General features: G+C 47.8%; 1 long non-coding RNA gene across 2 annotated transcripts; it reads left to right on the forward strand.

The window, feature by feature from the left end:
• Nucleotides 1–409: 409 nt before the first annotated feature.
• Nucleotides 410–25,391, forward strand: LOC109282139 (uncharacterized). Of its 2 annotated transcripts, none has more exons than XR_002089018.2 (6): nt 410–1,800; nt 4,551–4,814; nt 14,480–14,635; nt 17,784–17,956; nt 19,073–23,399; nt 24,828–25,391. It is a non-coding gene; the product is annotated as an uncharacterized LOC109282139 (long non-coding RNA). The 2 variants fall into 2 exon arrangements; XR_009456669.1 differs by having other exon boundaries at nt 23,285–23,399.
• The last annotated feature ends 542 nt before the right edge of the window (nt 25,392–25,933 follow it).

The raw sequence follows: 25,933 nt of genomic DNA on the forward strand, positions 1-25,933 counted from the left end.
CAGCAGTTCCCAAAGGAGCAGTTGCAGGTGCTGCCAACAGGCACAGGGCACCAGACTGGAGGGGAGCGGGGAGAGCTTTTACCTCCTTGGACAGCCTTAATGGGATCTCTTAACTAAGGAACCAGGCACAAATCCCTGGTTTAAAGTAAGAAGGCCCTAAAGCTGCAAGGCCCTGCAATGTGAGCTACATCCAGATGTATACAGGGGTGTAGGTTGTAGCCGTGTTGGTCTAAGGACATAGGCAGACAAGGTTCCTTGGGTGAATCTGATATCTTTTATTAGACCAACCCAAATAGTTGGAAAATAATTATTAAGCAAGCTTTCAGGTTCAAAAACCCTTCGTCAGTCTAAGGAAGTTTCTGCACACACCAACTGCAGAAACTTCCTTAGCCTGACGAAGGGCTTTTGAACCTGAAAGCTTGCTTAATAATTATTTTCCAACTATTTGGGTTGGTCTAATAAAAGATATCAGATTCACCCAAGGAACCTTGTCTATCTAGATGTATATGCACTGAAGCAGTATGTGATCCAGCAGTTTCCTGTTCATTAGGAGTTAATGTCTTCCCACCTTGCCTGGCAACCTCTTTAGTGTACCAGCCTAGGATTTCTCCATTGCAACACTACATGCCCTAATGCCACCCAGAGTAACAATTCCCCAAAAAATTGGATCGGTATCAGCCCCCCAAAAATGTTTATTGGTGCACCCCTATTGTATGCTAATTGTTCTTCTTTCTTTAAAAAAAAAAAGCAAGAGATCATTCATTCTGGTTTGTGAAACAGGAAACATGTCTCTTCAGTAAGCAGTATCATAGCAAATGGTTGCTAGTTCGCTGTCTTATTTTGACAGCTTGTTTTGTTGAATATGATGCGTGATAGTCCTAGTTGACTAACTTTTAAATCTTCAACTTTAATGTATCGTTTTCCTTCTTGATTAATGTTTGATGTAATTGAATTAAAACCACTTCTCTGTATGCAGCTCAGGCCATGCTGTACAAGATGCTGGGTTACAGAACTAGTGCAGAATCATGTATCTTTAAAAATCATTGATATACTGGATATATAAAAGTTTTTAATGCTGTCCACCTCTGTTAGGGCCAAAGCCCTCTCAGTTTAAGCCTTAATAATTGGTATTAATGCTAGTCTCTTGGTTGGTGGGATACTATTGTATTTTGCTAAGGCAGTTGGAGTCATCAAACTGCTTTAAGCAGGACTTTCTCCTTCCATCTTGATTTAGTTTATTTTGTGCAGTCTTCTTATAATTTTGCAAAGAATAAAGTTAAAATCCATAAGGCAAAGTTAGCTTTCGCACAAGAGGTTTTTGCATCCACATTACAATGGACTTGGTAGGCATATTTGAAGAATTTACATTAGAAGCTTTTTAAATATTTGAAAACTCTGTATCCGTATGATGCAGTGTGAGCCTACTTAATAGCTATGTCTATGAAGAGCTTTCCAACTAAAGACGTAATCAAAGATGCAAAATCTTAGGGCACTAAGCTGTAATAACTAAAGCTGGATCTCTCTTCTAGACACATTTGTGTCAGTTTTTATTTAAATGTATTGCTTTCATTTACCAAGTCACTAAGGGGCACATTAGAGTCTTAATTTCTTCTGAAAAAAAATCAAGGGAGAGGTTCTTTGAGGTTTTCTCACTGGTGTATCTGTGTGTGTGTGTGTGTGTGTGTGATCTCATAATGAATAAATCAGAATACTAGATTCTTTTCTCTCTTCTGCAGAAAAAGATGGCAAAGCCTTTCATCCGACACATGAAGAAAAACTGAAACTGGTGGCCCAGCACAAGTAAGACCTTACAATCCTGATGCACTGAAGTTGGGTTCCTTGATATGCTGGGGAATGATAAGGCTATGATAGATATTTCACTTTACAACCTGATAATATGTTACAACCTGTAACATGATACATGTGCATGGGGTTAAATCTCATTTAGGGTCCCAATCATCAGGTGATAACTAAAGTGCGATAGACATAGTTTAGCTGAACCAGGTTCTGCGTGTGGTTTTGTAATGTCTATTATGCAAATGTGATTTAGGGTCTGTCATCGTGAGAGTGACATAGTTTTTCCACCAAGCATAGCTCCAGAGCCTGTAATTTCTTATCTCCATGCTTTCTTGTGGTTGGGTGTGTGTGAGGTTAAATAGATAAAGCAGGTTTGCTTGCTGGAAGTGCAAAGTACTCAGTTATCACGTTGGTATTTGCCAACTTGAAAATTCAAGTAGCCACTTGAGCTAGGAAGTTTCAGTAGTGGGATCCTGGACTGTCCTGCAGCTAAAATGGCTGAGACACAGGTGAGAGTTGGAGCTGAGACAGGGCACGCTAAATGCAGGGCTCAGACACGGGTGTGAAATGGAGCTGAGACCAGGCATGCTTGGTGCAGGGCACAGACACAGGTCTGAAATGGAGCTGGTGTTTACCAGTGCTGAAAGTAGCCCTTTGACATGCACAATAGTGGGATAGGCAATGCATTGTTCTAGGAGGTTTCCCTCTCATCCTCCAAAAAATCCCTGTTGGAGTGGGAATGGGGTAGGAGGGTGGGGACTGGTATACTTCAAGGCCAAGCTTAAGCTGGAGTGTGATATGTATTGAAATTGCTAGTTCTCTGCCAGGAATCATGGCAAGTTCTGCAAACTCAGATCCTCCAAATAAAGATGGTTCTGTTGCTACCAGCACTGTGCCAACCCTGAAAATTCAAGTATGCATGCAGATACAATTCAAGACTGTCATGGGAGGGGTAAAACTTCCATGTATTCTACTAATAAAAAGTCAGACTCCATGTTAAGTGCAGTGAAGGAAGTGTTAAGGTAAGAAAAAGCAAAAACTTTTGACTTTGTTAAAGAAACCTCCCTTTATGTTGTAGCAAAAGACTGTTTTCTTTTTCTTTGGAGGGGTAAAAATGATGTAGGTTACTGGAAGCATTAATACTCCTAATGAAGGAATTTTGTCTTAATATCAGTCTTATGTAGTGTGCAATGTGAAGAATTAATATTTTGGAAGGAAGAAAAGTATATAGGCTGTCTGTGTAATTCATCTCTATTGTGTTTTAGTCTCAATGTGTAACCCGGGTGGTACTCCAAGACGTACCCCCTCTCCAATTGAAGAGATCCAAGTAGGTGCACAAGTGCTGTCAGAGGTGTAGGGACCCTCCTCCCCCTATAGAGCAGAGCCAGATCACCAATGAGGACTTAACCATATACCTTTTAATGAAAGAAACAGTGGTGGGAACATAACATATATAAACCAGGGGGAATAGGGGACACTGCAGTGCCCCAAGGGGACAGGATTCAATAAAGGTTAGGTATTCACATTTGTAGACATACTCATCCAGTTAACACAAGACCGGTTTGACAAAGCATAAAATGTAAACAACACAACAAATAGGGTGCAGGAACTTGGAGGGGGGGAAGAGGGAAAATACAATGACCCCCTCCATTCCAACAATAATTTCTCCCCCCTGTCATTTGACTCACCCCTACTTGGTCCAGCCAGGACTTAAATTCAGATCTCCTACATGGTAAGCAGAAACTCTACCACACAGCCACCACTGCTGGGACTGCCCTATGCTGCAAGGGCTTTTGGCCTTCCCGGAGCCCCTGCCTCATGTCGAGCTGCCCTGCCTCCTGCTGGAGAAGTTGGAAGCAGAGCTGGGAACCTCTCAGATCACTGTTCAACTTCTAGCTGGAGCCAGGAACCTCTCCTGCTGGCTGCAGCCTCTCCCTGGAGATCCTGGGGACCAGCAAGGAGCCTCTCCTGCCAGCTGCATGCTGCGCTGCGGAGAGTTCCACTGCTGCCTGAGGGTCCTGCTCCTTCTGGGGCAACTGCTCCTGCCCCGCTGGCCCAGCTCTTGCCAGCTCTTTGAAACTCCTTCCTTGTGGCCCCTCACTGGTTGGCCTCTCTGAGTCAGCTGCGTTGCCCCTTTTATCCCCCTCCAGGTGACCCGAGGGGCCAATCAGGGGACATAGAGGGTGTCTCCAGGCCTGATTGGTGAGGAAAGGGATCCCAAGCCCTCCAATCATTTTTTACCTTTTCAAAACCCCTAGGTCAAATCACTACCAGCTAGCCCATCACAATTCAGTGAATAGCAGCGACACGCACTCCCAGAAGTGCAAAATACAAAGGATTTCAAAGCATTTTGTAGACAGAATTAAGCCTCAGAATGAGCTTCTGAGTAACATGGAGCTTTATTCAGTACAGCTGCATTTGCCTGTAAAACACAGCAATACCACACAGTTATTTAGAACAGGAAACCGAGGAAGAGAATTCCCACTTGAAACTGAAAGAGAATTCATGAAAGCATGATATAATTAAGCAAGTTATAGTAATGTTAGATTGATGGTTATAGCTATGGTATTCCAGGAATCATGCAAGAGGCAATGTCTTTTATTGGCTGTGGTCACCTGCCTGCTAGAGCTAAGAACTGGCAGAGTTGCTTCACATGTGAGACAGAGCACCCTGAGAGGGGTCGGGGCTGTGTGGGCTGGCCTGGCCCTTCTGGAAAGCTGCAAAGCCTGAGCAGTTTTCACTTCTGCTCTTAGGGGGAAATGCCTCATCCGGGACCAGCTCCGAGATGGGTGCTGAGCAGAGTGGCAGCACCAAGGAGCTTTATGTAAGGCTCTCCAGGACTTTGGAGCCACATCCCAGGACAGACCCTCCAAGCCACCTGCAGTAACACCAACTCTCATGAAACAATCACGAGACTTCTGGTTTCCAAGTCAATTCATTCTAACTCATGATCTCCCAAGACAGAGATCAAATCTCAGGATTTTTTCTTCTGGAACATGTAGAGCAGCTCTGTGGAGGTAAGTCTGTGGAGGGGAAGGGGGGGGCGCAGACTGAGGCACCCACAGTGAGGGAAGGAGTGGGGCTGGGGTGAATGGGAGACCAGAGCGAGTCGTGGGATGGAGCTGACACTGCCTGAGCAGATGTCCAGTAACATGCCTTGTCTCTTTCTGTGCCCTCTGCTGCCTCTATTTTCTGGTGCACACAGGATCCCAGAGTATCTGTCTCTGATCTCTCTGAAGCTGCACTCCCTGGATAATACTCTGCCTTGCCATAACCTGCACCTGTAACCTACACCTTACAGACTCCACAGCAAACAGATAACTGCTCTTGTAACCATCCACAAAAGACTGTAACCCTTCCCAAGGATCTTAGAGCCAAAGGACCCTGTTCATTCACACAGCCTTTCCAACAGAGAGATGACTTTCTCTGCTCTCTAGCTTCCTATTGCAAACACAACAGGAGATTCTTACTTAATCCCAAGTGGACCACAGCATGTAACCATATCCATTTCTCTGCTTGACCTAGGCAAACAAGGAACAGCAGTAACAAACAACATCTCCTGCACAACACTTACAGCCCTAGTCAATTACCACACAGCTCTACCTTACTACAAGTCTCAGCTAACCCCTCTAGAACAGATCACTCTGCATCAACCAATTCCCTGATCAGTCAGGTTACTACTCTTTTGTCCCAGCAGAATGGCCAATTGTTGACACTGGATTTTAGGAACACAGCCCTTATACCTTTGTTCCGGGTGAGCACAACCCTCAGACTGATCGCAACACCCGCCAGTTGATAATAGGCAAGTTTATTGATACAGAGTGATAACAAAAAAGCAACAATACAAACAATCAAACAATTCTATATCTACCAATCCTAGGGCTGTCATCAGAGGCAAAGTACATCTGGTCAGGATGCAATCTCCACTCTGAGGCTCTTTCTCTTAGATGTCAGCAGTCAGGAGGTGGGATGCCAAGGCCCACAGTTCCCTTCCAGTGGGATGCATGAGTTGGGCTGCTGGTATGCCCTTGGTCCATGGTGGCCTCAGGGACCCTTCCCAGGGGATGGAAATGGGGACCCTTCTCAACGAAGAAAAGGAGGGAGGAGAAGGAACAGGGAGGGACAGCAAGGAGGGACAGGGAAGGACAGGACAAAGGGAGGGACCCTTTAGTAATCTCAAGTCTCTGCTTTTGTATTCTCCTTCCCCCTTAATGACTCCTGATGACTCTTCATCTGTGGCTATCTCAGGTTGGTTGTCTCTCTATGGTGACACATCCACATAGCCTTCTGGGTCTCCTAATTTGGTCTGTTCTCCCAAAACTGGGACTTAGGGCCCCCTCTCTGAGGCCTTGTTGCTGTTGTTACTTATCTTGTGTTATGGGACAGTATGGTACATACTTCTTTGGTTCCCAGGCTGTGTATCCTTATTGTGTTAGACAACCCATTTGTCATGAAGGCTGTGATATCATGTTATGGCATGCCCCCCTCAATTCTCAGGCCGTGTCCATCCATTGGCTTTGTTGTACTAGACAGCCTGTATGCTTTCAGGGCCATGAGAAGCTGTATGTGCGTCTCCCAAGCTCTTTAGAAATCCATTTAACCCCTGATGCCCATCTTGAACCCTTATAATGCATATATCTATACCTACAAGCTAAAAAACAAAATTCCCAAAAAACAGACCTTTAAATGCCATTTTTAAGCCAACATGGATGGCTTGTCCAGGAGCATGGCATGGGGGTGTGGCTCCCTGCTGCTGCATGCATCCCTGGGGGAAGCATGGGGGACAAGTGCTCCCTGGATTTGTGCCTGTGGCTCAGGGCTCTGTGCCTTGCTGTCTTTGCCCCAGGAGCCACACACTGGCTGCGCATCCCCTGACTACCTAGCAGTGTCACATGGCTCTCAGGGCAAAGGCAGCAGGGTGCAAAGCCCCGAGCCCACAATGTGCAAACTGCCTCTGCTCCAGGCACAAATATGGGGGGCACCTGCTCCCCATGCCTCCCCTGGGGGTGCATGCAGTGGTGGAGAGCTGCCCACCCCTCTCCTCTGCCTCTGGACGAGCTGCCTGCAGCTCTGTCACATGAACCGTGACCTGATCTGCCCATCTGCTCCCACCTGTGTCTGTCTGTGTGTGTGTCTGCCCCTCACTCCCAAGGCAAGGCCCCCCAACCCTGCTGCTTGCACCCACAGTACCCCGCATCCTGCCAGGGTGTGTGGGAACCCCACCTCCCTGGGCTCCAAACCCTTCACACACCCACAGCTCCCCACACCTTCACAAATAACACTCCACACACACACTTCCAAAATAACATCTCATGATTTAGATTCCAAATCTCTTGATTTTTAAGAGTTTGTCTCATGATTTTTGACATGGTGGGGTTAGCAATACTGAACCTGGGAAATTTAAAAATCTCACCTCAGCCCCTGGGGAAGCTCTCTCACCCCTTCCACGCTCTGTCCAGCTGGGCCTGAGGGAAAACACTCCCCACTCAGCAGATGGTTTTCTAATTAATATTCCTATTCATGTTGCTTGTTTCTAGGGTTACCATGTTTTCAGTATCAAAAAAGAAGACACCTATAGGGGGGAGGGAGGGGGAGGGGAAGGAGGAGAAGAGGGGGAAGGGGTATATGATTGGGGGGGGAGCAGTGATATGTCTGTGCCCTGCATCTGCCCCTAACTCCTAAGCCACCACAGCCCCCACAGCCCTGCCAGTGCCCCTCACTCCCAACCCGCAGCCACCCCAGCCCTGCTGGCCACACAGTTCACACACAAGTGCGCACACTCTCTCTGTCTCTCTCTCTCACCTACAAGCAGCTTGCCAGGGCCAGTGCACAGAGCACATGGTCTCCCAACATCCAATCACCTTACCCCTCTGCTTCCAGCCCCAAGCAGCCAAGCTGGAAGTGCCCAGGAAAGCAGAGGCAAAACAAAAACCCAGACATTTGGTCGCATTTTTAAAACCCTCCAGGACAGAAGGACAGGGGGCCAAAAAAGAGGACATGTCTGGAAAAACCCAGATGATGGTAACTAGGGGTGCACCAATAGAAATTTTTTGGACCAGTGCCAATGGCTGATTTTTAACGAGCCATATTGGCTGATACCAATCCGGCTGTCGATATGCAACCCAGCAGCTTAGAGAGTAGTGTCCAGCTGGTAAGTCTGTTGTGGGGGAAGGGGTGGGGGAGGGAAGGGGATGTTGGGGGGCAGATCAAGGCCCCCTGCAGCAAGGGAGGGAGCAAGGCTGGGACTAGGGCAGGTGCAGGCCCTGCACAGCTGGGGAGGGGCACAGGATGAAGCTGCAAGCAGCTTGTCTGGGGAGCACAGGAAGTGGGAAGTAGCTCCTGCCCCTACACATACCCCAGGAGGGCATGGGGGGGATGTACTCCCAGATCTGCACATGAGGCAGGGGCAGGCTGCCACTGCAGGCTGGGGCCGAGGATAGCACTGGGCTCTGCCCAGTGAGGGGCTGAACCAGGCTGTGCTCAGGGCAATGGCAGCAGCACTGGGAGGGAGCTATGGGGAGGCTGCAGCCACCCCAGATTTCACAGTAGCCCCCCACAACCGCCCCTCCCAGTGCTGCTGCTGCCTGCCCCAAGCACAGCCCCAGCCCAGCCCCCCTGCTGGGAAGAGCGTGGTGTAACCCCAGCCCACAGCAGCAACCCGCCCTCACTTCACACACAGATCCAGTGGCACATGCCCGCCATGCCCTCATGGGGTGTGTGCAGTGGCGGGAGCTGCCCCCCCCCATGCTCCCCAGATGAGCTGACCCAGCTGTGCAGCATCTATCCCTGCCCCAGTCCCACTCCCTCCCTCAGCACGGGGGCCTCGAACTCCCCTTCCACTTCCCCTACAACAGACTTACCAGCCCGATGCTGCTCTCCATGCTGCCAGGCTGCACTCCTGGCTGCCTGCATGCTGTACTGCAGTTGCGCGCATGCATGGAACATTTATCAATGACGTTTTCAGCCACATCAGCCAAAAAAAGCTGATTGCTGATACTGTTAATTTTCCTTATGTCGGTGCTGATACAATATGGGACTGATGCATCAGTGCACCTCTAATGGTAGCCCTACTCATTTACATATGTCTTTTGTGGTGGGAGGAACATGATGGGTGAGGTGTGTGACTAACAGCCAGGGCAGGAGCCAGGCACCGAGCTGCTGGGTACCTGTGGGGGCAGCATGGGTATTGGGGTCCTGGAGGGTGGCTGGAGGCTGGGAGCTCACACTGGAGCCCTGGAAACCCCTGGCCTGGCTCAGACCCTTCAGTCCTTGCCAGCAGCCCCCAACCTTCAGTGCAACCCCCTGAAACCCTGCAGCATTTTTTCAGCTAAGCTACAGTGAAGAGCTGGCTGAGATATTATGGTCCTATGCGTTATGCCCTATTAAATTTACCCTTATGCTAACCTGCTATAATTTTACCTTTATGATAACTAGAAATACAGGCTGCTATAGCCAAAATAAGAATGCCCACACAGCCTTTAAATTTCACAAGCAAAAGGATACACACTGGAAGGCTAGCACTTAGGACAATTTAGTCAGCAATCAACTTGGTAATTGCTACCATTGTGAAGTCAAGTAACCCCTTAACCAAAATCAGTGGTGGGATGGCCACGTCCATCTGTTGTTGCTTGGTTGCTCTCATGTTAGCAAGAATCAGCCAGGGCCCCTCCCAGCCTTAATCATATCAGCAACAAAAGACTCTGAGCTAGCAGTCAGACAAACCACTACTGTCTTTTCTCAGAGACCTGGTGCCTGTGACATACTGAAAGGGCCAGTTCTCTGCCTGAAATCATTGCAAGGTCTGCAGATTTAGATCCCTCAAATGAAAAGGGTTCTGGAACAAATGCTTCCTTGATTCCTTGCTTCCCGCAGCCTTTGAGTGCATTGCACTATCATATAGCTGCCTTGTTTTGCTGCCTGGAAAAAAATGCTTCATTGTAGCCCCATATATCCACATTGCACCCCAGAGGATACCATAGCTGTGTCCTATCCAGCGGCTAATATATCCCCCGCCCCCAATGCTAAGCCCCTCAACCACTCTCCTGTCCCCTTCCCCCATACAAAGAAGAAATGAGGCTCAGAATAGCAAGCAAATACATTTTATTCTTTACAGAGAAGAAAGCTTTAATTTACTTTATATACATATATATATATTTTTTTTAATTATAGCTAAATGAAAGCTAAGCTATTGAAGCTAACTATTTAAATATTAAATATTTAAAATTTTAATATTTATTCAATTTAAGCTTTTGGAGTATTAAATTAAAGCTGTGTAATTAAAGCTAAATTAAAATTAAATAGATATATTTTCTGTCTAGAACAGTGCCACTTGAAGAATGAGAATTCAAACTAAGTGAATCTACTCTATAAAAAAACATCATGGCATGTAAGCGCCCTCCAATAGTGCTATGAGATACATAACTTAATACTCATGACCAAATGACCGTGTATCACCCTCATCTAAATAAGCATACATCTAGATCGGATGCATTTAAATCCACATTTAAATAAATCACTTGCACATGTATCAAGGCCTGTAGAAGGTAAAACGTCTATCACTTGTATTGATCTTTACTTCAAGTACTGGGAAAAATGCAGTTGGAGTCCTTTTGATTCAGTTGTAACCAAACAAATAAAATACATTTGCATGTCAAAAAGAGAGACAAGTTAGGGAAGGAAAGTTTTCTGCATAAGTATGTCATCTATGAGTATACAGCTAGAAGAATAAAACAGTGGTGTTTGGAATTGAAACTCAGGAAAATGCTGCCTCCTTCAAGTTTTCCTGAAACATGATGAAATTTTGGAGCTTTGACTAATCAAAATTGATATGCAAAAGATTTTATTTAAAGATGTAGTATGTGCCAGTTTTCTCCTAAAAATGATGTTGTACCATTTGCACTTAAGCTTTTATACGTAATGAGCATTTGAGGGGCAGAGGGTAAGAGAACTGCTGGCATCTTTAGAGTACCTTAGAAGTTGCAGTTCTTTCTTACTTTCGCTGATGCCTCTTATACAGGAGCAGGCAATATTTCAGGTGGAGAGCCGCTTAACGAGTTCTGATGAGCTGTCAAGGGCTCATGGGTAGCCTTGCCCCTTGGCAGTTGCCCCGCCCCCTGGTCAACATCTTGGGACCAGAAGTCCCACCCACTAATCCCTGCCCTTTACTACCAGAAGTCCCTCACTTTGCCCCCTGGAAATATTTCTTTTGGGAGGCGGGGGTTGCCATCTTAGAACCAGAAAGAAAACAAATCATACGCTAAAAGTCAAACACCTACTATAACATTGTAATTTTATTACAAAATATTTTTGTCATGATTTGTGTTTGCGTAGTCTATATAGAAATGATTGCTGGGTATGGAAGGGAAGCCCCAAATGCTGGAGCCAGCTGCCTTCCCCACTACCCAGGGGAAAGCACCTGGGGCTTTCCTCCTGTGTACAGCCTCAGTGGGGAAGGCAGCTAGCTGCAGTGCCTGGGGCTTTTCTTTCATGCTGTGCAAGTGTAGGTGATACAGACTGCCCAGCGGAGTCTGTGCCCTTCACTGCAATGTGCAGCATTGGCCGGAACCATGCCCCACTGGTGCCTGCACCAGGCATGAGTGCCCTGATGACCCCCTCCTGCTGCCACTGCCACCGCCTGTTGGGGTTGCGCATCATGGGGGGGTGGGGGAGCATTGCGAGTGGTACCCACACCCCCCATCCTCCTTCACACACACATGCTGCCCACCCAAGCTGCACACTGCTGCCGCTTCCCTGGGCACAGGCTCTGTGTTGCAGCTAGTCCCAACCCCATGCTCTGTGCCCCCACCCAGCTGCACCCCCGCCCCCACCACTTCCTTACCTGCTGCCCAGAGTGAGCCAGATGCCCGGGAAGTGGAGCCTAGACAAGGGGCAAAAAAATTTTGCAGGGGAGCTGAGTGTGTGCTCACATTGCGTGTGTCCCCCCGCAGCAGGTAAGTCTGTGGGGGAAGGGGCAGGGGGAGGGGAAAAGGCTTTGAGGGGTGCAGATCAAGGCCCCAGTGGAGAGGGATTGAGTGGGGCAGGGGCAGGGGCAGGAGCTGGGATGAATAGGACTATGGCTGAGCTGGGTGATAGGACAATCAATGCCCAGGTGGCTCATCCAGGGATGTGGGGGAGGGGGGGTACTCCCAGTTCTGTGTGCACCCTGGCGGAGGCCAAGGGGGCACATGCTCCCTGATCTGTGCATGGGCTGGAAGTGGCTGCTGCTGCACACTGGGCTCTATCCACCGCTGCCTCGAGAGCCATGTGACATCATATGTGTCCCGCCACTGGGTGAGCAGGGGTGCAGCACAGCCCAGCAGCAACAGGCATGTGGCATCGTGCCACTTCTGGGGCAGCTGCAGCAGCACAGAGTCCAGCACACAGCAGTAGCTGCCTCCACCCTGCGCACTGATTGGAGTGCATGTGCCCACAGGGCCTCCACTGGGTGTACACAGTGGTGAGAGCTCCCCTGTGCCCCTGGATGAGCCACCCAGGTTTTGATTATCCCACCACCTAGCATGGCCAGGGCCCCAGCCCCTGCCCCAGCCCCTGCCCCTGCTCCACTCCCTTCCTCACTGCAGGGGCCTCAATATGCCCCCCCAGCCCCTTCCCCTTCACAGAATCAACTGGTACTTGCCTGCTGTACTGGGCAGCCAGTCATCCACATGCCAGGCTGCAATCCTGGGTGCATGCTCATCCTTCCCCACCCCTGCTGCATGGGCTGCCCCGTGTTTGGCAGGGCTGAATCCCATTAGTTCTGGCCTTCCACCATCTATGCTGAGGGCTGCAGGAGCTGCAGCAGCAGCTCGCAGCTCCCCCCCCCCCCAGAAGCTGTGTGCTGGCTTGGCTGGGCCCTTCTGCCCACAAGGGTGGGAGCAAGGCACAGTAGGGTATGTTGGAGGTGTGCATACACATGGGCACCTCACTCCCACCCTCATAGACAGAAGGGCTGGGTAGGGCATGATTTGTTGATGGGTGCCACGGGCCAAATGAAAATGTTTGGTGGGCCGGATCCAGCCCACAGACCATATTTTGCTCAAGTATTTCTCACAAGTCCACAATCCTTCAGGCTGAACTAGAAAGTAATCCTCATCTTACAAATTTTCAGCAGGTAGTGAATGTATATCCAGTGTCACAGGCCACCTGGGCACTGTGAGTGTATCAATTTAGTTGCAGGCTGACTGGGTGCTGCAACCCAATCAACCTGACTGGGCTGTTTGGTTTGGGATCAAGGAGGCAGAGTTGGGAGTGAAGCAAAGGCAAATTTATTATAGCTTACACACACAACAGTTAACAGAAAGATAAATGTGATAAGCAGATAATGCAGTATTAAAGAGCTAGTGGTAAATAATAACAACAGATAATAACAACAGATAGATGAATCAATTCTGTTGCAGGCCAACTGGGCACTGCGAGGGTATCAGCCACTGGGCTGTTCAAAACAACAGATAGACAGACGTGGGTTGGCAACTTATTGATAGTCCCTCGATGCCAGGTGCGTGCCAAGTGATTCCAGTGAAGTCAGGCATCCTTGATCAACACTGTCAGAGGGATTACCGGGGAAGTTCCCTTGATCAGGATCCGATCCTCACTCACACCAGGAGTCCGGAGTCCAGGCTGGAACAGCAATGACCGTTCTGTTCCCTCCTTCCTGCTGGTGGCCTGACGCACACGCTTTTTATACCTAGTCTTATGCTAATCTGTTGATTTTAGAGCCACTCACAATCTTGCCCTATAGCTGTTACCGTATGGGATTGAAAGATGTTAAAAATTATCATAAAAGGTTACTACCTAGACTCGGGTTTATCCAATAAGCAAATTACAATGCAGCACCTTTAGGTTTGAAACTGACATCACTCTGCCTAATCCCAACCCTTTTAGATTTTCCTGAATATGTTTTCTTGGGACATGCTTTCCTGGAATGTGTTGGGTGTGCCAGGTGGTTGGATCCAGTTTTTATCGTCAAGGCTGAACCCTGAGCAAAAACCATTAGGTCAACTAATCTTGCAGCTACAGCTTCACCTTTGGGGCCCAGTCAGTTCCATGATTAATATGAACAGTTAGTTTTATCATTTTGGTTAAACTTATGACAGACAAGTTATATTTGCGCATTACGAACTTACAAGCTTTATATTAGCTAATATTACCTGTTAGGCAAAATACCAAATGCCTCCAAGAAGCACATATTTATTTCTTATTAATCCCTCTGGTTCTGGCTGTCACAACCCAGTACCACCTTGTTCAGCTAATATATCGAGTAGGAGCTATGTAATACCTTCTAAGCAGTTAAGAATGTACAGGGAATAATTTAAATTTGAGATCCAAGACATTTTAGGGTTTCCTTCCTACTCCCCCACCCCATTATCTCTTGCCAGAAACCGTTAGGAAGTGATTCTCAAGTTATAATTCTAAATTCACACTTGGTAAATCATAGTTCTGCAAAACCTTGCTGGTGCTCTACTCCACATTTTAACGTGCCTGAGAAATGTTGGAATGGAAGGTATAAGCATGCTAAATACTGAAAGATATCACAAATCAAAGGGAGCTCTTAGCATGTGCTCACTGCAAGGACATATATCTGTGCAGCTATAACTTTTGACCTGGACCAAAACATATAATGGTACAAGTAATTTGATCTAAGATTGTAAAGATGCTGAAATGTCTTACTGAATGGATGAAACAGGGGAGAAGAAGAAGGGAGGTGCCATGAAAAGGAAGAGTGACAGCACTTGCAAAAGAAAGAAGAGAGATGTAAGAAAGAGGAGGAAGAAAGATTGAGACAGGAAGAAGAGGAGAAGAGGCAGATGGAGGAAGAGAGGCTCTGGATGGAACAGCAGATGTGAGTAGTTGGTATAGATGATAAGATTATTAAGAAAACAACACTAACCTATACTCAAGGAAAGTTGCCTTTTCAGTCTGTGCTCCAGAACAGCTTTAGCATTATGGGAAGCCAAAAGTGTTGGGCACAAGCATCCAAAGAGCAAGTAAAGTATGACCTAAAGAGTTTTACAATGCCATTTCTAGATGCCCAGCTTTACAGGGGTGCTGTCTGTGAAGCTTATGGATCCCGGTATTTGGAATCAGTTTGATGTGTAGTTTGTCTTAAGATACAGCCTTCAGTCTGGAATCTGTAGGGGGTGTTTTATGAGCTGTACTTTATACAAAATTGTAGCTCATGTTCCTGGCAAGTTTCTAATGCAACTCTCTGAGCAAACTTTGAGTGTACCCATGAAAAGGTTATTTAAACTGTGATTCTGAAAGGCCTATCTGTACTGAGATTAGCACTTTTTTTCCTTGGGGTTCAGTATACATTACTGTGCTTCAGTTCTATCCACCTAGGGAAATATCCCTGTTGATGTTTGAGTTTTTTCTAAGGTTTAGGGTTCCCACTTACTACTGAGCTCTCGCAACTTAGGCTAAAGTACCTCTAGAAATCAAGCCACTTCAGGGTGCTTGTACACGTGACATGGGTTTAGTCTAGAGGTGCACCAATACATTGGTTCCATATTGTACTGGCACTAATATAAGGAAAATTAACATTATTGGCAATCAGCTTTTTTTTGGCTGATGCGGCCAAGAATGTCGCTGATAAATGCCCTGTGCAGGCACGCAGCAGCAGTGCAGCACGGTAGCATGGAGAACAGCAGCTGGCTGGTAAGTCTTTTGTAGGGGAAGGGGTGTGGGGGGACAGCAGATTGAGGTCCCCATGGTGAGGGAGGGGGTGGGGCTGGGGAAGGGCATGGGGCGGAGCTGTGGCTCATCCAGGGGATGTGGGGAGGGCCGTGGAAGGCACAGGGTCGTGTGCCCCCTGGATCTGTGTGTGGGGCAAGAGTGGGCTGCTACTGTGGGCTAGGGCTGGGGATAGCACTGGGCTCTTTCCAGCAGGGGGTTGTCGAGGCTGCACTTGGGGCAGGTGGCAGCATTGGGAGGGAAGGCTATGGGAGGGGCTGCAGCTACCTCAAAATTCACCATAGCCCCCACTCCCAATGCCACTGTCCTCTGCCCCAAGTGCAGCCCCGGCCCAGCACCCCCACCCCACTGGGAAGAACTGGGCAACACCCCCGCCCCTGTCTGCAGTAGCAGCCCGCCCTTGCCTCATGCAGCCTGGAGGCACATGTCCCACATGCCCTCTAAGGGTGCACGTAGTGGCGGGATCCACCCCGCCCCCCCGGATGAGCCGCAGCTCCATCCCCCACCACCCCGCCCCAGCTGATCCTTTTTTTTTTTTCCCATGGAGCCTGCCTGCATCTTCTGCAGCTAGAGGGTGAGCTTCCAGCAGGCCAAGCAGCCCCTGAGCTGCAGTGGGGCCCAGTCCTTCAGGTCCTTCCAGTCCTTCCGTCCACAGCAGCAGCACCCCCTAGGGCAGCCTGGGTGGGCTGCTGGCAGGTGGGTGCTGCCTATGGGCACCACTACCAGGGAGGGAAGGTTCAGGGCCTCTGGCAGCTCAGAACCTGCTGGCAGCTCACCCTCCAGCTGTAGGAGAGGTGGGCAGGCTCTGCTGGGGTGTGAAAAAATCAATAAAAAGGATCAAGGATCAGGCCCCTCACTGCTTCTGCCTTCAGTCGGCCTCTCCCATTGTGGGGAGGTGAGCTGTCAAAGGCTGCAACGTTATAAATAGCGACGTTGCAAACTAAACTACATGCAGATGTGGTTTAGCTTGCAACATAGCAAACTCATTTAAATTGAACCCCCCCCCCCACACACGTGTACACCGTGACAGAAACTGCAAAAACAGCTAAATTTCATCATATGTACAAGTGCCCCTAAGAGCCTGAACCTTATGCACTCCTTTTAAAAATTAGTCAAACATAGTGATACTTGGCATCACCACTTAAACAAAAAACCCTAAAAAACACAGGTTGGATGTGTGAATCATCGCACACAATGATAAGCATTTCCAGACTGCTAAAAATATGGATCCATTTGTTACATTTGCAGTGTATAAGAGTGTTCTAGTTAACAGAAGCTCCCTTTCCCCCTTATTTGGTAAGTGTCTGTTTTCTTCATGGAAAAAGGTTAACAAGGGGATGCCTCAAGATAACTAGGGAGTGGTGAGTACTGAGGTAGTGCAACTTACAGTTTACAAAAAGGAGTTCAGGATGGTTGGAAACAGGGAGGAGTGCAAGGAACTTTAGGGAAACCTAAAACAGCTAGGTGAATGGCCAACAGAATGGCAAATGGTACTCAGTATTGGAGGGTGGGGAAGGAAATTGAACTACTGTGGTACTCTGTAAGTTTTCAAAAGTAACTGCATCAAAAGTAATAGCATCAACTCAAATAGACCTGGAAATCAATGCAATCAAGTAATGCAAAACCAAACAGGTTGTTAGGATGCATAAGAAATTAGGTGGTGAATAATGGAGAATGTCATAATGTCTTTGATCTGGGGTGAAGCCTTTATCCATCATGTGTGGTTCAGTATTGGTCACCAAATTTCCCCCTACCCTCCCCCCCAATACTGTAGGAATTGGGGGAGTGGTGGGGGCAGTTAGAAGGGTGATTGAACAAGGGTGTGGAGAATCTCAAGGAGTTTATAAGAACTGCATTGTTCCTCTTAAAAATACAGAAGCAGACACAAATGTGTAAAATGAGGAGTAATACAGAGAAGGGAGATGAAGAGCAGTTTGTGTTCTCACTGTTTCTTGACAGACAATCTAGAGGACATTCAATTAAAATGAAAGGTAGAAAATTTAAAAATCAAAGTGCTTTTTGCACAACAGTTACATTGGGGAACGAATGACTGTATACAAATTGTGACAACCATGTTTAATTTCAAGGTTATTGTTCTCAAATTTGCTCCTCACTTCCATGTAATTGGAGAGCAGGGTCTACCAGCAAAGAGAGTTTTGGGAGAAGCAGAGAGTAAAGGGTTACCTGATGCCCCCAGATTTCTTTTCCCTGCTGTAGTAGTGGGAAGGAGACAAATTCAAGGCAAACGTCTAATATTAGATTTCATACCTGGAAAATTATAACAAAATTCTTGACAGAGGAAGTTGAGAAAATGAACAAGAAGATGGAAGAAGTGAAGGAGGTCACAGTCTGAGTGGTCTCAGAAGAGTTTCTCAAGGATGTGAAATCCTCCAGCAAAGGCTTTCGGGAACTGCTGTCAGTACACAAGGGTGCACATGTGAAGCAGTCAAGGAAGTCAAGGAAGAACAAGGTGAAAATCATAACAGGCCTTTTTTCCACAGGTCTGCTCATTTCTGTATGTTTAAATATTGCTTTGTGCTTCTACGAGAATCTGAGAGCACTCAAGGGAGTGCGCTCTCAATGTGACAAGGGTGCTTGGGATATAGTCCCTACTAACCCTTTTTCTGAGTCACTTCAGGTAATGGAACTCTGAAGCAAGACTGGCCTTAAAACTCCTCTAAACTCCCTTTTGAAACATGTTCCCTTCCAGCTTACTCATGCCTCAGAGATTTTCTATGTTTTGTATGTGTTAGATTATGGCAGTCCCAATCTAAGCGATGGGCAAGATCAAATACTAGTGATGGAAACTGTACAAAAGCTGTTTGAGATGTTCAACTTACTGGGCATGTCTACGTGTGGAATGAATTTGATTACATAACCTCTGGTACCGTTTGCATTGGAGCTTATTGCTCCTGGGTGCGGCATTTATAACATATGTCCGGGACTGCCTCATGTTGAGCCAGGGTGGCACAACGCTGGCTGGCAGGAAACCCAGGGGGTCAGCCAGCCAGCTCGGAGCTGCTGCTGCCTGGCTCAGTGTGTTGTGGGAGGGGCTGACTGGGGCACAAGGGTGCTACGCTGCGGGGCTAGCTGGCAGGCAGCCCTGTATTGTAGCACCCTCATGCTCCAGCAAGCCCTGGTCACTGTCTACACATGCATTGTGGTGCACTAAATTCTACCATAGAATAGTACCTGTGTTGGGCAGTACTATCCTGCAACGGAGTTAATTACTTTACTCTGACCTAATAGCACTACTCCTGTAGATGGTGATGCTTTACTGAAGAGTTAATTAGGCAACTTGAATAAGTGTCGTGTGTAGATGCACCGATTGTGTTGAACATCTCCAACAGGTCAGCCATATGACTCCGCCTAGTGAACCAGCATTCCAGCTAACATACAAGAGCTGCACACATACTAAAGGGGGATCAGTACTTTGTTGATGCTGAGGTCATGGGACACATTTGAGACTATTAAACAGGGCTATATAGACAGTTTTGATCCATCTGCAAGGAGTGGCTCAGCAAAATAACCAGATGGTGCCTTCTTCCATCTATTTATTTACTTCGTGAATGTGTTGCCCCCACAGATCTTCTACCCTCTGGTTCCTTGAGTTGAGGGCCACCAACTGGGCATGGGACTCATGATGGCCTCATCCTCCTTGCCCACTACTGTGTCGGTGCCCATGCCAGTGCTAGTGCCCACAACTGTGGCTGCATCCACCATGCCCTCTACCTGGGGCAATAACTGGACCAAGGAGGAGAGACACAGCTTTGTGGCACTGTTGGGCAAGGAGCAGCACTAATCCAAGCGGGACAGGCACTCAGATGCCTCCATGTATGAGGCACTGTCAAGCCAGATGCAGAAGCTCAGGCACGACCTGTTGGTGCAGCAGTGCCACATAAAAATCAAGGTTATGCAGGCACAGTGGGTTGCCAAGACCAACTGCAGTCATCACCAGAGGAGAGCCCCTTCGGGGGTCCAGCTCCCTGTTGTGCTGAGCTCCTTGTCTGCAATTTCCACCAACAACTCAGAGCCCTGGCCAGTACCTGCCTTGCCAACTCCACAGCCCCAGGGGCAGCCACAACATGCAGCTGGCCATGACGCTGCTGACTGCCAGCAGCATTGGTTCCTGCCCAGGGGAGGCCCTGGCTCAGTGCCTGCACATGACACCCACCATCAGAGGACAATGGCTGGAGTCGCATGCCATCATCAATAGCCAGGACTGAGTGGGGCCACCGGCTGCACCAGCCCTGGCCACGGGCTAAGGACCACACTGAGGGGAGGGCCCTCCCCGACCTGGCCCCTGCTCCCCACTCCCCACCCAGTCCTCCCACATGCCCCTGGCCCTGGGTTCTACACCCCCCCCCCCCCCGCACACAGGGAGGCAGGAGACAGTGTCGAACTTTCAGCAGCCCATGCCCCTAAAGCTAGGCAGGCATGGGCCTCTCCTGCCAAGGAACATGTCAATGCTGGCAGCAATGTTCTCTTTGGCTGCGGGGGGGTGCAGGGACGCATAATACAGCCACCGGTAGCCTTCCAGGTGGCAACAGAGGTTGCAGGGCAGCCTGGACCTGCCCCCCGTGCTGTTGTAGCTCAGGGTCTCGTACCAGGTATGCAGGTGCACCAAGGCCATTGTGGCAATCAGCAGCAGCAGGGCCTGGTGGGTCAGGCATCCCTTGTTCCATGCAAACAGCTCCTCACACAGTGCCCATGACGTGCAGCAGGGGCACACTCGGGGCACAGTGCTCGTGCACTGGGGGACTGGCCCTGGGCCACCTCCCTGGAGAGACCCCCTGTGGGGAGAGTGGGGGCATGGGCATCTCCTCATCCCAGTCATACTGAAGTTGTGTGTCCCCCCTCCTCCCTCCCCCCAACGGCAGCACATGGGCTGGGCAGCAGCACAAGAGAGCAGCTGACCTAAAGCAGGAGTCTAGGGCGGGAGCGGGTTCTGGAGCCGTGGTAGCAGGTGCTGCCAGGAGCTTGGCCTGTCCTGCCTTGGTAAGAGGGCAGGGGAGGCAGGTTGCCTGCAGCCAGCACCCACCAGCCCTCCAGCCCCAGGGGAATGAGCAGGGTTGGGGGGCTAGGCTGGTGGCCACCTGGGCCTGAGCCTGCCCACCCCAATGTACCATGGTCCCTCAGGACCCATGCATGCCTGACTCCTGATCTGAGGCTGGGAAGCGCATGGCTCCTGGTATCTTATCAGAAATGTTGCAAACTCTTTCACAAACATCTTCTGTCTTGTGGCTCTACAGGGCCCAAAGCTGCATGTGAGGGAGAGGTTGTCCTAGGCAGCTGCGATGCAGCCTCAGGGTTGTGACCGCTCACAGCCAGGGAGCTGCGGACGTGTCAGCTCCCTCAAAGGCAGACACAGGACTGCACCTTGTTCCTGGAGCAGCTGGTGGTGAGGTCACAGGAGCGGCTGGAGGAATCACGGGCCTGGGTGGGGCAGAGGACGTTCCCCAAGAGGTTGCACAGGACCAGTGCAAGGAGGTGCAGGGTCAGGAGTTCTGGGCAGAGCTCCTGGCCCTAAAGCACAAGGAGATCCAGCTGCTGTAGGAGCAGAACGCCCTCCTGGTCTAGGCAGTGTAGGCCATGGATAATGACTGCTAGGTGCTGGACTCCATTCTGGCCCTGGCGGTCATATTCATGGCACCTACTACCCCACAACTTAGCCCTGCCTGCCCCCTGGCAGCTGCTTGCCAACCTGCAGCAAGCCCTCACCTGGGCCTAGAAGGAGGTCATGTGCCGCCTCCAGCAGCCAGGAGCCCCTGCCCCAAGTCTGGCATCCCCCCCTCCCCCCGCCTGGGCCCAGCCCTGCTGCTCACCCCGGCTGTTCTGGGCATGTGCTGCAATTGGTGCAGGGGCACGCCAAACTGAAAGTAAAGCGCTATTCCCTGCCCCCAGCCCAGGTCTGAAAGAACCCTATACGTCTACAGACCAATTTTAAACACCTAGTCCGCAATATTCTATACCCTTTCAAGACTTACATCCACAATTTTCAGATCATATGCATTGTGGGTAGCAGCATAAGTATTCTTCACATATTGCTTTATGATCTTGGCTTCTTCTGAAACTTTATCAACCACCTGCAATAAATAAAATAACAAGAAAATCTGAATTTTTATCAGTGACCTGGAAGATAGGATGGGGTGCACCCTCAGCACATTTGCAGATGACACCAAGCCATGGGGAGTAGTAGATACACTGGAGGGTAGGGCTGGTATTCAGAGAAACAAATTGGAGGACTGGACTAAAAGAAAGCTCATGAAGTTCAATAAGGACAAATGCGAAGTCCTGCACTTAGAACAGAACAATCCCAGGCACCAGTACAGGCAAGGGACCAACAGGCTAAGCAGAAGCTCTGTAGAAAATGACTAAGGGCAGGGGCAGTGCCAGCCCCTTCCCAATGGGGAGGCTGCACTGCAGGCAAGAGCTGTGCAGGCTCAGCTGCATGGGGCAGGCAGCAGCAGCCTGGGGGGAAGGGTGACACTGGAAAGGGTAACTATATGGGGGAGGGTTAGGCAAATGTGGGGTGGGCTAGAGCCCCCCCCTAACCTCCCCCAGCATCATCCCTGACCTGAGGTTTACAGTGAACAATAAGCTGAATATGAGCCAGCAGTGTACCCTTGTTGTGAAGAAAGCTAATGGCATACTGGGCTGCATTAGTAAGTGTTGCCAGCAGACTGAGGGAAATGATTCTTCCCCTCTATTCAGCACTGGTGAGGCCACATCTGGAGTACTGTGTCCAGTTTTGGGTCCCCCACTATCGAAACGATGTGGACAAATTGGAGACAGTCTAGCAGAGGGCAACAAAAATTATTAGGAGGCTGGGGCACAAGACTTCTGAGTAGGGACCCAGGAAGCACCAGTCACCGAGCCAGGGGAGCATGCCCCCCTGCATGCTCCCTGGTGGATCCAGAAGTGGACCGGAAGTGCTTCTGGTCCACTTCTGGGTCTGCTACTGAGTGCACTGGGGAGCCCCCCACACTCCTGTGGGATGCTCCATATCCGCCCCAGCATCTCAGCATTCACGAGCCACCTGCTACCAAGTGGTATGTAGAAAAAACATTTAAAGCTGTGTCTATCTCTGAATCTTTCCAAATCTCTCCGAATCCATTCGTAGGGTTCCGATTCGATTCAGAGAAATTAAAGGGTCCTCTGATTCAATTCGGAGATTCAGCCGCCAAATCGGACCGAATCTCTGCCCAATTGAATCAGGGACTGAAGCTTCGCACAGCCCTAGTGAGAGGCCACCAAGATGAGTTTGTCAAGAATAAATCTTGTCAAACCAATCTAATTTCATTCGTTGGCAGGCTGGGTGGCCTTAGTGGATAGCTGGCAGCAGTAGACGTGATCCATCCTAGCTTCAGTAAATCTTTAGACACTGTCCCACATGACATTCAGATAAGCAAGTTAAGAAAACACTGTCTGCATAGGAGCATGCAGCTGGTTTGAAAAATTGCTCCGTGGTTAGTTCCTAAACTGGGAGAGTATTTCCAAGTGGAGAAAGAGGTGTTAATGTCTAGAAAGTCTGGCATTTGTAGGTTATTTCCTTCTGAGGCATATGTAAGTAAAACTACAAGACAAAAAGATTGGACAATATTACAGGATCCCCTGAGGTCTCCTATGGCAAACCATTATGGGCAGGGGTATCACATTTAATAATCTGTGAAGAATGGCACACACCTACTGCACTTATATAGATGAGTGAAATTGCCATCGTGAATTTAGTTTTTTTCAAGACACAAGACTGCTTGCATTTGAGACTTGTAACTGATGCTCCCTTTCTCCTTTGCAGGTTTGGGCAAAACTGCGCCTGATCCCACAGCCACCATCAGTTATGAGGGTGTAGAAGTTCCTCTGGGGAATGGAATGTCAACAGGAATTAATGATACTTGTCTTCTGTATAATGAGTATCCTTTGGTATTTGACTTCAACCAGAGAGCATGCCTCTTTTATAGGGAATAGGTTTTGTACACTACTTGGGAGGAATCTTAGAATATCATCCTGCTAAAAAAAAAAAAAAAAAAAATTTGGTGAGTAAAAATTGTTAAGGATAGCACTTTTATAGTACTTCCAAAACTCTTTGCATATGTTAATTTGTATTCTACAATACTTTTGAAGAAAGGCACACTGATGTCTGCATTGGAACCAGGGATAGAACCCTGGTGTCTGTACTCCCAGAGCCATGGTTTGACCCCTCCTGTCCTAAATAAGCAAAAACTAAACAGTTTTCAAGGTAGGTCCAAAACTCAGGTGAGTTGTCTTTCTATGAATGGATTCTTCTCATGGGGAACAGAGAGGAAGTTTATTCATGGGTTGTTAATACGGCTACTTTCTTAGTTTGTTTAGCAAAACATAATACAAATCAATTTTTATTTAGGTCAGCAATTGTGCTATTTATCCCATGTCTTTGAATCATCTACAGTGTACTTAATGAGAACATTAAGTCCACTTCCTCTGATGTAGGAGTCTTTGAAGTAAGTTTTATAGCATCATATATTGCAAACAGGCAAAGTAGACTTAATAGCTTAATACCTCCACAGCCTAGACAGTTGTTGTCCCTTCTGACACCAACAGTGATAACGGGATTTTTTTTTCCCATGTTAGTCCCCTTGTGAGGCCAGTAAATAGCTTTTGTTATTACAGATGGAGAGAGTGGGATTGCTTAAATGGCTTTGTTATGATTATTAACAATTCCTGATTCCTAAGTCTAAGCTCAGACCATGCTGGTTTGTTTCTGATATTTGGATGGAGTGCTTCACTGGGTGCAGTGAGGTTCTAGCAGACCTGACTGTCTTAATGTAAATAGTCTTCAGCAAATTCACTCCTTAATTAAAGTCAGGCTGCTTGTATCTTGAGATTCCCATCACGCTTTCTTTAGTGCTCCTAACCACTCCACCACATTGGTTTTCAACCTTTTTAGACTCAAGGGCAACTTTTTGGAAAATGCCAGCTCTTAGTTTTCACTGTTGCTGACAATAAAATACTAGAGCAATTCTTCTATTGCAAAGAACTCAGAAGGCCTACAACAGGCCAGAATGCGTTTAAAGCCAAGAATTCCTTTTTGAAATCTCTGAGTTTATCTTCTGAATTATTTTTGCATACCTAACAGGGCTAACATTGTGTGGCACCCTGCAGCACTCTTGACAAAAGGTGCCACGACACCCTAGTTGAGAATCACTCCTCATTTTAGGTCAAATATCCTCCAGGTCCAAGCTAAGAGCAGAGTTACCAGGACTTTGCTCTTAAGTTCAAGTCAGTACAAAGCAAGACTAAATTCTAAGCCTGTTATATGTAGTGACACTATTTTCTTCCTTATCTTGCTGTTTCTTTCCCAGATGTATTGTCTACAATGTTGCTCAGGTAAATCTGAAGTACCTGCTGAAACTGAAATTCAACTACAAGACATCACTCTAGTGAACAATATATAGAAGCCCTGTTCTCAAGTTATACCGTGGTTATGCTATAGCACTGACTTTTGACATGCTTATTAAGCATTGACTGCCCTTATCAAGATATCAAAGAACTAAGTTGCAGAAGAAGCTACTAAATTTGAATTTAGTAAATCACTTTAGTGAATTTTTTATATATATATAAATGTGTGGCTACACATGGAACTGAATTCTGAAGAGAATGAATATCTGGTTCTGTCTTATGCCACTTCTAGTTTTTCGGTTGTCAAGTGTTCCTTTTAATACGCAGTAGACTAAAAATCAGGCAGAAGTGTTTTTAGCCAAGCAGAAGTGGGGTAGGAGAAATTACAGATGTTTATGAGCATTTGCCCTGTTAAAATGAATCATCACCCTCTTGTTTAAAATATTCTTTTCCAGTTTTGATTTTGAATAAATGTTAAATGTGCATTTATTTTGAGGTAAAAATAAAAGCTAATTTCATACTAACAACTCTGTGTTGCAAAACTTTTGAATTCCTATGTTTGGTTCACAGTTGCAGGGTATTATTTTGTGATGCTTTTATGCACAGCATGTCTTTAAATATGGAACACTTGAATATTAAAACCCCTGGACACATTTCATTTTAGCATGGAGTGTAAAAACTTGGACTGCCCTTTGAGAAATGTTTTTTGGTCACTTGAAGTTGATGGCTAAACCATTTTTCAGGAATCTGAGGCTTAATATGGTAACTGTGTAGAAAAAACACCTGCACATATTGGTTTTGTTTAGTGGTGGCCCCAGAAAATCTCCCTGAAAACTCTCTCGTGTGGTAGGGTAAGTCTAGGTTTTTCTTCTCAACTGAAGACCTAATGATTCAGAGGATAGGTAAGTAGCTACAGCATCATAAGCTACACTCCCTATGACCAGGAAGAAGATGCAAGATCAGTCTCCTTGGATTGTGCACGTCTCCAAGTAGAGCATCGCTGGGCGGTAGCTACCGGCACTCTAGCTGAGTTCGAGGGCCGGTGGGTGCTGTCCGGCATGCTCTGCTC

The sequence above is a fragment of the Alligator mississippiensis genome, chromosome 1, assembly GCF_030867095.1.
Source record: "Alligator mississippiensis isolate rAllMis1 chromosome 1, rAllMis1, whole genome shotgun sequence".
NCBI classification, from domain to species: Eukaryota; Metazoa; Chordata; order Crocodylia; family Alligatoridae; genus Alligator; species Alligator mississippiensis.